This window comes from Leopardus geoffroyi, chromosome E1, assembly GCF_018350155.1.
Source record: "Leopardus geoffroyi isolate Oge1 chromosome E1, O.geoffroyi_Oge1_pat1.0, whole genome shotgun sequence".
Taxonomy (NCBI): domain Eukaryota; kingdom Metazoa; phylum Chordata; class Mammalia; order Carnivora; family Felidae; genus Leopardus; species Leopardus geoffroyi.
Genome location: NC_059330.1, coordinates 205,592 through 221,849, shown reverse-complemented (window position 1 = coordinate 221,849; position 16,258 = coordinate 205,592). Strand labels below are relative to the sequence as shown.

The window sequence follows — 16,258 nt, the reverse complement described above, 5'->3', positions numbered from 1 at the left end:
AAATCTGTCCTGAAACTGGTTTCCATTTCCGCTCTACGCGTGTAGCTGTAGTGCTGATTTAAACTTGCTTCGTCACTCAAACAAGTCCTTCCGGCTTTGCTTTTTCTCCTTGATTGTGCTTACTCACAGCCTCCTTTTACAGCTTCCAGTGTTCCCTTTAAAACATCAGTCGGATCCCGTCTCTTTCACTCCTCTCTGTACACCTGCCCCGCACACCCCCTCTCCACTCCCGTGGCTCTCCGTGATCTTAAAATATATTCCAGAGCCTTCCAGTGCCTGTTCCAGCAAGGTCTGCCCCCGGTTAGGAGAGCAGCCTCGTTCCCCGCGTCTTCTCAGCCACCGTGCTCCAGCCACGCCAACCCTCGCTGTTGTGTGTGCGTTCCCAGCATGCTTCTGCGTCTCCCATCTTTGTCCTTGTGGCCCCCACGGCCTGGCACGGTCTCTCAGTTTCTGCACACAGCTAACTGATCTGTTTGGGTGTCTGTTCGGTTCTCACCTCTTTGGAGATCTTCCTTAGTTATTGTTTAAATTGCTTTACTAGAATATAAACCTCATGAGGGCGGGGACTTCTGTCTCGTTCACTGCTGTCTCTCCCGACTTGGAATCACACATTGCAAGGAACCGTTGATCTATTGAGCGTCATTTACCGGACATCAAGGAAGTTGCCTGGATACGTCCTTCGTCTCTTGGCAAGGAAGCGGGCTGGTCCAGCTTTTAACGTGCTCGGAATAACATTAGTCTGCCCGGAGCTCCCTAACCTACTTCTCACCCAGCCCAGCCTGTTTAAGTTTTAGCAGTTGAAGTGTAACGCTTAGAGCTCAGTCAGCTCAGTCTGCAGTCGGACGAGGGTTTGAACCCTAGTGTCACCAAGCTGTGTCCGTGGTGACACGGCTACTTAACTGCTCTCGGTCCCTGTTTCCTCACCTTCGAAAGAGGGGTCATTTCTGTCTCAAAAGTAGCTGAGGGAGGATCAGAATAAATGGTGCAGGAAGGACACTTGCAGCCAGTGCCTGACATTTTGACCCTGACTTGCAGCCTGTTTCTTGGTCTCCTGTTAAACGGGCTCCCTTCCTTCCTCAGCAAAATGAAGGTGAAAGTTGGAAAAAAATGTAATGGTTTATTAAACAGAAAATTGATCATGGACTTTTATTAGCTTTCTGGAATTTGGTCAGGAATATATCCTTGACAGCAATGCAGTTAAGGTGAAGACATTGAATATTCCGGACAACCACTGGCCAATACAGTAGTCACCAGCCACACATGACTAGTTAAGTTTGATTAAATTAAGTAAAAATAAAAATTCAGGGGCGCCTGGGTGGCTCAGTCGGTTAAGGGTCCGACTTCGGCTCAGGTCATGACCTCACGGCTCGTGGGTTCGAGCCCCGTGTTGGGGGCTCTGTGCTGACAGCTCGGAGCCTGGAGCCTGCTTCGGATTCTGTGTCACTCTCCCTGTCTCTGCCCCTCCCCTGCTTGTGCTCTGTCTCTCTCTCTCTGTCTCTCAAAAATAAATAAACATTAAACAAAAATTTAAGAAAAGATAAAAATTCAGTTCCATAGTCACAGTAGCCCAATTGCAGGTGCTTCATAGCCGTGTGGTTTGGGGCTCCCATCCTAGCAGACGGCACAGATGAACAGGACACGTGTATCATTCCGGAAAGTGCTGTTGGCTAGCACTGTTCCAGAAAATGCTTCATCAGTATAGGCTGTAGAAATAGGGAAAGAAGAAACTGCTCTCTCTTCAGTTTTCTAATTTTGCTGCTTATTTTACTCATTCAGCAAGTGTCTGTCCCAGGCCTTTGACAATTACGTACCCTCTGGAGACCTGTCAGCCACTGTCCCTTTCTGTACCATTCCTGCCTGTTTTCTGCGTTCCCTTTTGCTTGCTTCTGTCACCAGCAGTGCCTGTTCCCTTTCTCCTTGAGCTGTGTTTTTTTTTTTTTTTTTTCCCCCCACGAAGAAAGTTCGGAGCTCCTGGCTGGCTCAGCCGGTAGAGTGTGTGACTCTTGGTCTTGGGGTTCTAAGTTTGAGCCCTGCATTGGGTGTAGAGATTACTTAAAAATAAAATCTTTTTTTTTTTTTTTAAATTTTTTTTTTCAACGTTTATTTATTTTTGGGACAGAGAGAGACAGAGCATGAACGGGGGGAGGGGCAGAGAGAGAGGGAGACACAGAATCGGAAACAGGCTCCAGGCTCTGAGCCATCAGCCCAGAGCCCGACGCGGGGCTCGAACTCACGGACCGCGAGATCGTGACCTGGCTGAAGCCGGACGCTTAACCGACTGCGCCACCCAGGCGCCCCAAAAATAAAATCTTTAAAAAGAAAGAACGGAAGGAAGGAAGACCCGTTCGCTGCCGTGGCCGTGGATGTGCCGGGAGAGAGAGACAGGTTCAGTCACTGGCAAGGCAACTTGCTGTGGTCGAGACATGGTCACGATGATTGACATCATGCCCAACAGAATGAGAGTTCCTAGGGTCAGTGTCTCTTGCTGAATGGCGGTGGGCCAAGGGCCTGGGGCATTTATTGAACTCTTACCTGGCAAGGCACGGCGGGGTGGAGGATGGGATGAGTTTGGAGGGGAGGGTGGGGGGAGGGAGTGGTGGTGTTAGGAAAGAGAAGCCAGAGCTGGAGCTTCTCCACAGGAGTTCTGCAGTCCAGGAGGGAGGTGAGACGCACGCACAAGAAACTGCACTGAAGGAAGTATGGAGTGGCAGGAAGCATGTTTGGGGAGCTCAGCGCAGGCCTTAGCTGTGATTTGGAAAACGGAGCTCTCGGGGAGACGGGAGTGGGGAGCGGCCACTCTTCGTGGTGGAAGCCATAGCCGGAGGAGTGTGTTGAGGGGCAGGTTATGAAGGGCTTGGTGAAGTGCTTGGATTGTACCCCGTTGGTCATGGATAGCGACAAGGCGGAGGCACCACTAGAATCCTGGGAGGCGCGTGGGCATGTCTGCAGGGTAGAGGGCGGCCTGGGAGGAGGGGGCTGGCGCGGCCTGCGGCGAGTCCTTCCGCAGGCGGCGCCGCAGCTGGCGGGAACTGATAGGAGCGACGTTTACAGAAGGCGTGACTGACAGGACTTCTGAAACCCTTTTGCACGTCGACAAGAGACGGAGTAAAGATGACTCGAGGGTTCTGGGTCTGGACGACTCGGATTACGGCTGGGCTGTTGACAGGAGGAGGGAGAGCAGGTTCGAGGACCAGCGTCTTGACCTCAGGCTTGGACATACTTCGCCGTGTCCAGCGGCTATGTCTTCGCAAGGAGTTAGAAGCGTTTGCAGTCGGCCTGGCACTTGGGTGAGAATTAGCTAGTTAGCTAGTATTTACTGAGTGTCCCTGTGATCAGGGCTGGACACAGTGAGGTTTTGAAAGATGTATGTCGTGCCACTGATTTGTGGCGTTTGTGACAAGATTTCACAGAGCTGGGTTACATTCAGGGAAGTGTATCTCCTTCCTCTTGGGCGCAAGCCACTGTGCTGGGCTGACAGTCGCAGCCTTAATGGGACCGTGGAGCGGACGGGGCGGCACAGCCTCTCAGCAGCGCCTGCCTGTTGCGCTTTGCGGTCACTGATTTTCTCTTGGTTGACGACTGACGGCACCACCGTCCAGCCACATCGTCAAGCCAGTGACCTGCATTCGGTCACCAAACCTGTGCGGCTCTGACGCGTTCCTCTCTGCCGCCGCGCCTCCATCCGTGCGCACTAGTGACTGTCAGCACGGAGAACCCTGTGTCCTAGAGTCCCCGGGAGCTTTTTTTTTTTCAACGTTTATTTATTTTTGGGACAGAGAGAGACAGAGCATGAACGGGGGAGGGGCAGAGAGAGAGGGAGACACAGAATCGGAAACAGGCTCCAGGCTCTGAGCCATCAGCACAGAGCCCGACGCGGGGCTCGAACTCACGGACCGCGAGATCGTGACCTGGCTGAAGTCGGACGCTTAACCGACTGCGCCACCCAGGCGCCCCAAAAAATTTTTTTTAATATTTATTCATTTTTGAGAGAGACAGTGCTACTTGGGAGGGACAGAGAGAGAGGGAGACACAGAATCCAAAGCAGGCTCCAGGCTCTGAGCCATCAGCACAGAGCCTGAGGCAGGGCTCGAACCCATGGACGGTGAGATCGTGACCTGGCTGAAGTCGGATGCTTAACCGACTGCGCCACCCAGGCGCCCCCCCGGGAGCTTTTAAAGACCCAGGTTTGTGCATCACTCAGCTTCAGTGCGGAGCAACATGCCCCACAAAACATCTCTCTCAGGCTGAGGCATTATTGAATAAAGCATGGTTTCATTGAATCCGTTTTTATGTTTTTATTTTTTTTAATGCTTATTTATTTATTTATTTGGGGTGGGGGCAGAGAGAGAGAGAGAATCCCTAGCAGGCATGGAGCCCAACACGAGGCTCGATCTCGACTGTGAGACCATGACCTGAGCTAAAATCAAGAGTCGGATGCTTAGCTGACTGAGCCCCCCAGGCGCCCGTAACAGTTTACTAGATACGTATGTGTGTGTGGATCCACCTATCCATGTGGAGATACGTGGTGCGTGCGTGTGTGTGTGTGTGTGTGTGTGTGTGCACAAATAAATACATGTATATTAAGGTAATCTTTCCTACCTAAGGAGTCCTGGTTAGTAACTTTCATCTGTAACTGGAGTAAAAGGAGGTTTTATTTTATTCATTATTTTAAAAGTTTTTATTTTAGTTTTTAAATCATTTTTGAGAGAGAGAGAGTGTGTGCGAGTGGGGAGGGGGCCGAGAGAGAAGGGGACAGAGGATCCGGAGTGGGCTGTGCACTGACAGCAGAGAGCCCTATGTGGGGCTCAAACTCACGAACTCTGAGATCACCACCTGAGCCAAAGTCGGACTGTCCACCGACTGAGCCCCCCGGGAGTCCCCAAAGGAGTCTTTAAAGCAAACTTTGGTTAAATAATGGCTTTTGGACTTTGTCAAAACATTCAAGTTACGACCGTTACAATTGCTAGGTTTTTTTAAAGGGCAAAAAGTCAAAATATTAGATATCTCTTAGCACCATCATATTTTTGGTGATATCCAGACGGTGGAAGAGAGAGAAGTAGGAAGGTGCAGACTGGAAGGGGTCCCATGGCCCTGACTCTCCCTTTGTGTGCTCAGGTGGTAATGACCTCTTTGCCTTTTCCTTTCCCATAGGGTATGTTGTGAATCTGAGTTCCCAACAGTAAATATACTCATTTATTTCATATTCTCTACTAAACAGTTGTCCTACATTTATCACTTAAAAAAATTTTTTTTTTTTAACATATATTTATTTTTGAGACAGAGAGAGAGAATGAACAGGGGAGGGTCAGAGAAAGAGGGAGACACAGAATCTGAAACAGGCTCCAGGCTCTGAGCTGTCAGCACAGAGCCCGACACGGGGCTCGAACCCACGGACCGCAAGATCATAACCTGAGCCGAAGTCGGACGCTTAACCGACTGAGCCACCCAGGCGCCCCATTTATCACTTTTTTAATGTTTTTTATTTTTGAGAGAGTGCAAGAGGCGGGGGGGGGGGGTGGGCAGAGAGAGGGGGACAAAGAATCTGAAACAGGCTCTGTGCTGACAGCAGTGAGCCCAATGTGGGGCTTGAACTCGCAAACCATGAGATCATGACCTGAGCCAGAGTCAGACGCCCAACCCACTGAGCCACCCAGGTGCCCCTAATTTACTACTCTGGATTAATGAATGGCTACTAACCCCTGTTAGAGAAAATTCCCATGTGCATTGGAACAGGTACAGAAAAGTCATAGTGGTGGTAATTTACCACCAGGGAGGAACTTATCTGTTCTAATGCCAAGAAGGACGATAGCATTTTCTGAGTTGATATTTTGATGTAGAAAACCTGAAGATACGCCTGAAACAAAAATTATTCTTGAAGTCCTCAAAACAGGATGTTACCACAGTTTCATAATTATTTTTTCTTTTAGCTAACGGACATAAAGAGTAGAGATAAAGTCACTTAGTCATTAAAGAATTATGCAAGAACACTAATTCATTGGTAAAATTGAATCTGGAGTGTAAGAACCATAGAAGTATGATGATCGGAAATATCAGTATTTTGTTCATCTAAAAAGACTTGATAAGCACAGTTTGGCTTATTTCATTTATTTATTTTTTTAAGAATATTTATTTATTTATTATTTTTTTAATGTTTATTCATTTCTGAGAGACAGAGATAGACAGAGCATGAGCAGGGGAGGGGCAGAGAGAGAGGGAGAGACAGAATCCGAAGCAGGCGCCGGGCTCTGAGCTGTCAACACAGAGCCCGACGCGGGGCTCGAACCCATGGACCGTGAGATCATGACCTGAGCCAAAGTCGGACGCTCAACCGACTGAGCCACCCAGGCGCCCCCGCAGTTTGGTTTAGAATTGGAGTAAGCAGAGGGGCATAGAAATTGCATTTAAGATGGGGAATGGGCTGAACACATTTAATTCCTGCTTAATGAATTAATAATGTGTTTGCTATCCTGATATTGGAGCTGAAATTAGGCAGCATGGAACAGTGGCGTGAACATTGGCTTTGGCTTAAGATCTTAAATCTTGGGTTGGCCTCCTGCTAATTTGTAGAATTTTAGGCAATCCACTTAACCTAACTGAATTCTGTTTGTTAAATACTGTACTATTTGGGATATGTCGGTCAGACTATGAGATGATGAAGAATTAACTGGTGTACGAAATGTCAAAAAATATCAATTCCTCCTTTTTGTTGCAAAATGTTGCGAGCAACTAGATTTTATTCACTATGTAAAACTTTGCTGTTGACACGAATGTGGCAGGAAGCTGTGAGGGCTTTAAAATCTTTTGCTACACAGAGTCTTTTGTTTGTGAAGGTGAGTGTGTTAGTTTCCTACCACCGCTGTGGTAGGAAAAAAATTTCCCCCAACTAGGTGGGTGGCTTGAAACAACAGAAATGTATTCTCTCATGGTCCTGGAGGCCAGAAGTCTAAAATCAGTATCCCTGGGCTGAAAGGAAAGAGCCCCCCAGCTCGAAGTCTCCCTCTAGAAGAGAATCTTTTCCTTCTTCCTGTTCCCAGTGGCTGCCAGCATCCCTCAGCTTATCAGTCTCCAGAGCTAGCATCCTGAAGTCTCTCTGTCCTGTCTTCATATGGCCTTTCCTCTGTGTGTCAAAGCTTTCTTGGCTCCCCCCCTTTTTTTTAAAAATTTTTAAATTTATTTTGAGTGGCAGAGGCGCATGTGAGCAAGGGAAGGGCAGAGAGAGAGGGAGAGAGAGAGTTCCAAGCAGGCTCTGCACAGTCAGTGCAGAGCCCAACACAGGGCTCGATCCCATAAACTGAGATCATGACCTGAGCTGGAATCAAGAGCTGGACACTTCACTGACTGAGTCCCCCAGACCCCCCTCCCTCTGCTCCTTCTTACAAGTTCATGTGTGCTTGCATTTAGGTCCTGCCCGCATAATCCCGGGTAATCACACCCGTCTCAAACTCCTCAATTCAATCACATCTGCAGAGCACGCTCCCTGCCCCCCACCCCCCCCCCCCCCTCTTTTTTTTGCCAGGTAAAGGTAACATCCCAGGCTCCAGGGATTAGGACGTGGATATGAAACGGGGCATTTCTCAGCCTACCACAGTAGGCAGTGTCATGTCGTTTGCTCTATTAAGTCGTAAGATTTCTAAAATTTCTCCATTCGTGTGCGGTTTCTGAAAGCTCGGAGACCATGCCACACAGCTCGAAGTCCTGCTGGATTAGTGTCAATAGCAGAGCTGGACCAAGTAGAATACAGAGATAAGCAAGACACGTCCTACCCTCCAGAAACTTCTTAGAGGAGCCGGAATGCCCCAGAGGGAAGCTTGTACCTTTGTCGCCGGTGGAGAACCGGCTGAAATCGTTGGGCCGCAAGATCGGTGGCTGTGTGTGGAGCGGTGATGAGGGAGGTGTGAGAAGGGTGGTGGTTGCGTGTGTGTGAATGATGCAGGCCTCAGGGAAGTGTTGGTGTGATGGTGTGCAGAAAGAAGCGTGTCAGGGTGCATCCCGGAGGGAGGGTGTGGTGAGTTTTATGAAGGCATGATCGACAAATGGTAAAAGCCACCAATTTTAACTTGTCAGTGAACAGATACTCATGGTAGTGGAACCACACTGCCGTCATGATGCAGAACATTTCTGCAACTCGACAAAGTTCCCTTGGGCTGCTTTCATCCACTCCATTCCTGGGCCTCCGGCAACCGCTGGCCTGCTTTCTGTCCCCGTGGCTCGCCTTGTCTCCACCTCCCTCTGGAATTCTGTGGCCTGTCGTCTTTGTGTCTGGCTTCTTGAACTCGGCATGCTGCTTTCGAGGTGGTACGAGTCCGTGGTCTGCGTCTCCTTGCGGAAGCGTGGTGTTCCGTTATTTTTCCATAGTGTGTTTGTGTCCATTTGCCACCTGGACATTTGAGTTCTTCCCTGTTTGTGGGGACAGGTTCTCATTTCTCTTGGGAACTTAACCTGGGAGTGGAGCTGCTGGGTCACAAGACAAGTGTATGAGTAACTTTCTGAGAACCCGTGGGACTCTTGCAAAGTGGCCGTGCCGTCGTGCGTTCTCACCTCTCCCGTCTCTGCCGACACGGTCGTTGTAGCCGCCTGGTGGGTGCGCAGCAGCACGTCAGTGTGAGTTTGATGTGCGTCTCTTTCCCGACTCATGGTGTGTGTCGTTTCATGTGTGCGTTTGCCGCGTGTTTGTCTTCTTCGGTGAAGTGTTCAAATCTGTAGTCCTTTTTTATTGAGTTGTTTCATGTGGGTGGGTTGTAAGAGTTCTTCACACAGTCTGAGTACAAGTCTTTGTTGCAATACACTGCCCAGGTATCTTTTGCTGGTCTGCGGCTTTCTATTCATTTTCTGTATGTTCAAAGAACAGCGGTAAAGATGTTCTAAAGTCCAGTTTATTTTTTCTTCCATCGTTAATTCTTTTTATCCACTTTAAGAAATCCGTGCCTCATCTGAGCTCACTAATGTCACTTTTCCGTTTTTTAGTGTGGAGGTTTTATACTTTCAACCCTCGCGTTCAGGTGACTTAACTTCTGCATAGTGTGGTGTGCAACAGGTGTTCACTTGTTCTGAACGGATGCTCGGTTGTGGCTGTCCCGTGGCCTCTCCTCATTCCCTTTTGAAGTCCGTGGCATGGTTGTCACACCACCTGTCCAGGCCGCCTGCTGCCCTGAATGTCCTGATGCCGGTACGACGTCCCAGCCACTGCAGGCACATGGCAAGTCGTGAAATCAAGTCACGGAAGTGCTGCACCTGTCTTATCCCGCCCACCCCTGCAAGTTGTTTTGGCTGCTCTGGGCACTTTGTGTTTCCATGTAAGTTTTAGAATCATCTTATTATGGTCTACCAAAATATCTGCCGAAATGTTTATTGGGATGGTGTCGGAGGGTAGATCGGTTTGGGGAGAGCTGATGTCTTAACAACACTGAACCTTCTGCTCCGTGAGCGTAGTTTAACTCTCCGTTCCTTCAGGGTTACTTAACTTCTGTCAGCAACGTTTTGTAGTTTTCAGTGCGCAGGTCTCGCATCTGTTTTCGTTAAGTTTACCTCTGAGTAGTTTATGTGCATTTATTATGCTATTATAAGTGGATTATCAGAGTTTATATGTAGATAACTCAGGGATTTCAAATCTGGATAACAGTTGAAATGGAAGTAGGAAGAGGAGTTTGATTTGAGGAAGATGTTAAGTTTGATTTGGGGCTTGTTGAATTTCTAGTACCGATAGGTTTCTTCCAGTGGAGCTGTGGAGATATTTGGGGCCATTTACAGGGAGGTGACGGTAAAATGTGAGTGTGCATGGGACCTTTAGGAAGGAAAGTTTAGTTCTAGGTCTGAACCTTGTAGGACTGCTTCCTACAGAGCGAGTAGGTAGTCGGACTAGAAGGTAAGAAAGGTAGGGAGACGTGGAGTGCCGGGTAGGGAGCCGGAACAGAAGGGTTCCAAGAAGAACGGGCTGATTGAGAGTCGGACGCCGCAGACGGGTGGAGAACCTTGAAGGATAAGGAAGAGGTCGTTGAGATGGGTGACTCTGTCATTCTGACTGGGACCGCTTCCGTGCAGGGGTGTGTGGGTAGAAGCCGCATTTCAGAAGATTGGGGAGGTACACGCGGAGGCAGTGAGTCAGGCAGACTCTTCAGAAATCGGCGCATTCAGTCCAGAGTGTGGCAAAGTGTGTTTGGGATGGGCTAGGAGAGTGTGTTTTCGAGGGTGGGAGGTGGGCCTGCAGAGCAGGGTGTCTTGAGAAAGGTGCTGTCATCATGGTTCAGGGCTTGGTCAGGGGAGGTCAGGGGACGTAGACTTCTAGGCTTTGGGACAGATTAATGCTTTCTTCTCTTCATTTGGTTCTGGGCACCATTTTGATGTACTAATTCTTTCAAAGTCGTCTAGAACAGGGGTTGGTAAACTATGGCCTCTTTGCCAAATCTGACCTGAGACGATAGCTTTTTGGACAGCCCTTGAACTAAGAATGAATGAATGGATGAAAATGAATGAGTATTTTTAATGGCTGAAGAAAAAAATCCAAAGACTATCTCATGGCATGTGAAAATTAGAGGACATTCCATTTTCAGTGTCCATAAACAAATTCAGGGAGAACAGCCATGCTTGTTCATTTGTGCTTTTGTATTACAACAGCGGAGTCGAGTGATTGCCCCAGAGATCATACGGCCACAGAGCCTAACATAGTGTCTGGTCCTTCACTGAGAGTTTGCCAAGTTCTGACTCAGAAGAAGAGTCTTACACAGACCAATGCTGTTTTCTTTTCTGACTGTCCCATGACTTTGCTGATTAAATACACACGCACACACGCATGCACACACACACACACACACACACACACACACACGCATACCTATAATTATTTTAGGCTCTTCATCGTGAATGCAGATTTTTTTGTCTCAAGCATTTTTGATTAAGTCAAGACTGATGAACTGTCAGAAAGCTCATCGAGATGCCTGACCTCAGACTGTACAGAGCAGATGGGTGCTTATTTTCTGGACAGAAACATAAAATTATAATGCAAGCTGCTGACAGCCTTCACCGGTACTTAGCATAGCTCCGTTGGTGAAACCATTATATGTTACGTACATTTTTAGGCTTATTTTTTGGAAAGTTGGAGGAAAAGAAGGAAGGAACTTCTCCTGAAAGCAGCCACGTGATGAGTCAGAAGTAGATAGTAAACCTTTCAACCAGACACTGTTCTAAAAGATTCAGCGTGACTTGATTTCTCCTTGGCAAAACTCTGAGATACCATTATTATTCTGACTTCTACCAAGAAAACCAAAGTGCAGAGAGTAGTAACTGTCCGAGGTCACACGGCCAGCAGGTGGGCAGGCTGGGGCTGCAGCTCAGTCGTCCGTGCTCATGAGGACTGTGCTGTGGTGCCTTTCTAAGGATCGTAACAGCAGCAAAATGTTTGCTGCCCACACACTGCAGGGCGGACTCATCTGGGGTCGTTACAGTGGTCACGACATACGTACAGGTAAGAATGAGGCATGTGGCTAAGGCGTCCCAAGTAGAAAGTGTGGGACCAGTTAGTCCTGCCCCCGAGCCTGTGCCCTCAACCTTGCACCGTGCTCTCTTCATCATTGCTCAGAGTGCTGATCTTCCGCTTCTTCCTGCGAGAACTCTCACGGCTTGGTGGCCCTCCGAGGACACATTTGCATCGTGTGCAGGCAGACAGACAGTGTTCCCACAGAATGACGTCTTGGCGTGCTGCTTGTGATACCACTGATGGGTGTGCTTGTGGTCTGGTGTCCCTGCAGAAGGTTCTGGGCAGGGGAGCATCTGTGATTTTGCAAAGAAGAGCTCTAAGTCCCCCTGTAGCCCTTTTTTAATCTTGCCTCTTCTCTGCTGATAATCTTTATGTCTTGTGTGAGTGTCCAGGCAGCCAGGATTTTTGTATCAACAATTCTTTTTTTTTTTTTAAGTATGTATTTATTTTGGGGGGGAGTGTAAGCAGGGGAGGGGAAGAGAGAGGATCCAAAGTGGGCCCTGTGCCAACAGGCTGACAGCAGTGAGCTGGACACGGGGCTCAAACTCACGAACCATGAGATCATGACCTGAGCCGAAGTGGGATGCTCCACCAACTGAGCCACCCAGGCGTCCCTGTGTCAGCAGTTCTGGAGAGAGATTAGGGCTGTTGCTGTAGATTGTGGAATTGTGTGTGGATGACTGGTACCCAAAGAAATTCACAGGGATTCCTTGAGAAAATGATTCGAGTGGAACCTTTATGACCTCCTCATCTACACATTACAAGAGGAATCCGCGCCTTTCTACTCTTAAAGACAGATGTCCTTATCATTCCCCCCACAGTGTCTGGATTCTTGGTGACTGATTCGTTTTTGCTCCTCTGGTCTGAGTCCCTTGTCGGTCCTATGTCAGTGCTGCATTGTCTGGAAGAGGTGCAAGTGAGACTGCCTTTCCAGAACTCTCCAAGAGGCGGTTCCCGATGTGCTATAGTGCTTAGCACGTAGTAGGTGCTTCATAAATACTTGCAGATTGCTAGTTCAGTGAAACAGAAACACAGTTGTTTCCTGATGCCATAGTCTGGGAAGTTGGTGCTCTTGAGGAGCGTTGGCTAGGATACTGTGTGGCAGGTGACAGGGTCCGTGCGCTCCGTGAAGGAAGAGTCGGCCGTCCGCAGGCCCAGGCCGCCCCGTCTTTCAGGCAGGTGAGATGGGACTGTAACCACCAGATGGAACTAGCAGGATGAGGTAGCCATCCTCTCCAGGGAGCTTAGGCGGAGGCTGGGGGAGCCAAGTACCCTGTCTGCCCTACAAACCTGTTGCCTGATAGTGGTTTGAAAGGAGACTCTGACCAAGAAAGTAGGAGACCGAAGCCTCTTTCTTGCATTCTCTGGACCCAGTATGCTACAGACGCTTGCAGGCTCGACTTAAAGTAAAACACCCCTTTTCTGGGACTTCTTCCCTTGCTCTCGCTTAAGCCAGGGACTCTTGCTTCGTGATCTGCTTGTACCCCTGTCAGAGCGCCAGGACAGTCTTACCTCGGCATTGGTGCTACCTGGGCGCTTCGCCTGTTTTAACAGGTGAGACACGTGACGCAGCTGTCTTATTCATGGTGAAAATCCCCGAACAGGTCAGTGAATGATCAGAACAGTGCGATTCAGCGGGTCTTGTATCTTACCAGTAGTATTCCTAGAGCAGTCTGTGTGCGTGCGACTTGGGCAGCTACTTGCTGGCTGCTCAACCCTCTCTCCAGGGCAGTCGCTCCCGTACGGGGGCAGCCCCCGCCCCCATCTGAGTAGTTCGAGCTCTGGCTCTTGCAGACAGCCTGGGATGATGTCATCGGGCAGAGCCTGGGAGGCGGGGTGGGTGGGCTTCTGCTGCTGGCTTTGCCACTTCTGCCCCTCATGTGTATCGTGTGGGAGCTGAACTCAAAGATGTGGTCTTTTTTTTTTTTTTTTTTAACGTTTATTTATTTTTGAGACAGAGAGAGACAGAGCATGAACAGGGGAGGGGCAGAGAGAGAGGGAGACACAGAATCGGAAACAGGCTCCAGGCTCTGAGCCGTCAGCACAGAGCCCGATGCGGGGCTCGAACCCACGGACCGTGAGATCATGACCTGAGCCGAAGTCGGACGCTTAACCAACTGAGCCACCCAGGTGCCCCTCAAAGATGTGGTCTTACGGCTCCTTCCCACTAGAAAGTTTTGTGATCTACAAAAACCCTTATCCTTGGGTATTAGGGGTACCTAATCCTTAAAATGTGCATAAAACAATATATTTTGTTTCATAAGTGTGCATAGATTTAAAACTCAAATATTATGTGATTTATAACAAAAAACAAGTTCTGGGGCACATAGGTGGCTCAGTCGGTCAAGTGTCCGGCTCTTGATTTCGGTTCGAGTCATGATCTCATGGTTCATGGATTTGAGCCCCGAGTCAGACTCTGCTCTGACAGCACAGACCCTGCTTAGGATTCTCTGTCTCTGCCCCTCCCCTCTCGTATGCGTGCTCTCTCCCTCTCTCACTCTCTCTTTCTCTCTCTCTCTCAAAAATAAGTCAACATTAAAAAAAAATAATAAGTTCTGCCCCACAGTCCTGCTCCCCAGACTACTTTCTGCTCTCACATGTTTATCTCTAAGGGGTTGCGCTTCTGCTGCCGTTTCTAGGTTGGTCCCTGTCGACCCCACTGACTTTGTGCTACTGTTGTAAGTCAGGAGTTGCCTTTTTGAGAATTTTGTTTAGAGCACAGCCTAACGTGCACGTCTTCCAAGTGAATAACAGTGAGCTTTTTTTTTTAAGTTTATTTCTTTATTTTGAGCACACAGCACATCAGGGGCAGACACAGTGAGAGTGAGAGAGAGAATCAATCAATCAATCAATCAATCAATCCCAAGCACGCTCCGAGCTGTGAGCAGCACAGAGCCCGATATGGGACTTGAACTCACAAACCATGAGACCATGACCTCAGCCAAAACCAAGAGTCAGACGCTCAACCAGCTGAGCCACCCAGGCGCCCAATAGTGATGCTTTTTAAAGAATGTTAGGCTTTGCTTTTTGGTGTGGGAATCGTCAGTGCAGACTTGCTGTCTGAGGGACACAGTATTTAAAGTAGCTTGTTGGTATTTGTCTGTGTTCAGTCGTCTGGTTTTCCTTTTGTCACTTCACACTTCTCATGATGCCCTGTGCATTTGCCAGGACTTTCGTTGATCAGTTTTAGTTCCCAGTAAAACATTTGCATTCCTTTCTGCTTTTCATGACTCAAAATACAGTGTGTAAACTGTTAGAATATTTTAAACTGTTTGTCCAGTGATTATGTGACTGTGCAGGCGAGTGGGGACGTGCTGGTGACTCTGGTGCTTGTGCCAGCCAGCTGCCTTGTGATTGAGTCCCTCCCCCAGCGTATGGATAGACCGAAGCTCTGAGTGATGAACTTGCCCACCGCCCCGTGGCGCGTTGCTGGAATGATTCGGACCCCTATCAGTTTGACTCCAGAACCCAGTATGGGCATGTATCAGTTCGGTTTTTTTAATTGAAGCGTAGGGTATATGCGGAAAAGAGCAAATCCTGAGTGTAGAACTGAGTGAATTCTCAAAATCAAATGTGCGTTTAACTACTAACTTGTTGAGGATGTTACCAGCACCCCAGAGGCCCCCACGTTCCCTGCAGTGACTGCCCTCCTACTGTTCCTGCCGCGGTGACCATACCGTGGCCTCTGACGCCATAGATTCGTGTTCTACCAGTGGTGACAGTGAACAGAATTTTCTGTGACTCGTATTTAATGGTGCGTCCTTTTACGCTTTGTCTTAACACACCTGGAAATTCATGCCAGTTTTTCTGTTTCCTTCTCTGCAGAAAAGAGTATAAATTTCGTACCTTACATGAAGTTTAATATCTTCCTGCTTTGTGCTACATACTTCCCCCTTTGAGGTAGATAATTGCAATTCTTGGTTTGTTTAGCCTAAGTCACCGTGAAGGACTCTTCAAAATCAGGGACTGTACATTTGTCACACCAGAATAAAAGCATAAAACAGAGTCCTGCCTACGCGGGTTTGCGTGCTTGTAAATGCTGCTTGCTGAGATCATTGCCGTGTTGTAATAGGATCGTTGTAAGTGCCGCTTTCCTTTAGCCATTGGCTTTTAAAGCAGTATTTTGTTTAAATACGCATAGGCCAGATAATTGTAGTGTTTTGGGCCGAAGTGTTATTTACAGGGACCCTCATCCGATATGTAGCTCACGAGCGCACCGAGCAGTTCAGCAGCTGGAGGCGTATTTTCATCTCGCAGGTGTCTGCTGCTTTGTTTCTCCAGGAATAGAGATCACATCTGAGACTCACACCCAGCCTTGCGACTCCAGGCATGTGTGTAAATGTGGAACTTCGGGGAGAGAAGAAAATGTTTCCTACTTTGTACGTGAAGAAGATAGTCTGTTAACATTTGTACAGATTTCTCTGAAAATACTTGTTCTAATTATGAAAGCAGAACACGTTTGTTCTAGAATACCTGAAGTGTGCGGAGGAGTGCGGTAATCCCGCGTCTCAGTGAGATCTGCTCATATTTCGTATTGTCTTTTACTCCTCATACATGTGAATATTTACAATAAAAATTGGAATGATAAAATACGTTTAGTTTCAGTGCCTTTTTTCTGTTAATATATTTATCTTTGAGTATGCACGTTTTGAGTTACATATTTCTTTGAAAACATTAGTTGCATAATAACTTCAGAGTCAAGTACCACACCTCGTTTATTTAACCACACTTGTGTTTTTGAACCAGTTTTGATGGTTTCCATGTTATAAAGAATTAGCTTTTAGGCAG

At 48.2% G+C, this 16,258-nt stretch overlaps 1 protein-coding gene across 4 annotated transcripts in view; it reads left to right on the top strand.

Moving 5' to 3' along the window:
- ANKFY1 (ankyrin repeat and FYVE domain containing 1) overlaps nt 1–16,258 on the top strand; it is an 81,711-nt gene that overhangs the window by 1,985 nt on the left and 63,468 nt on the right. The window lies entirely within an intron of this gene.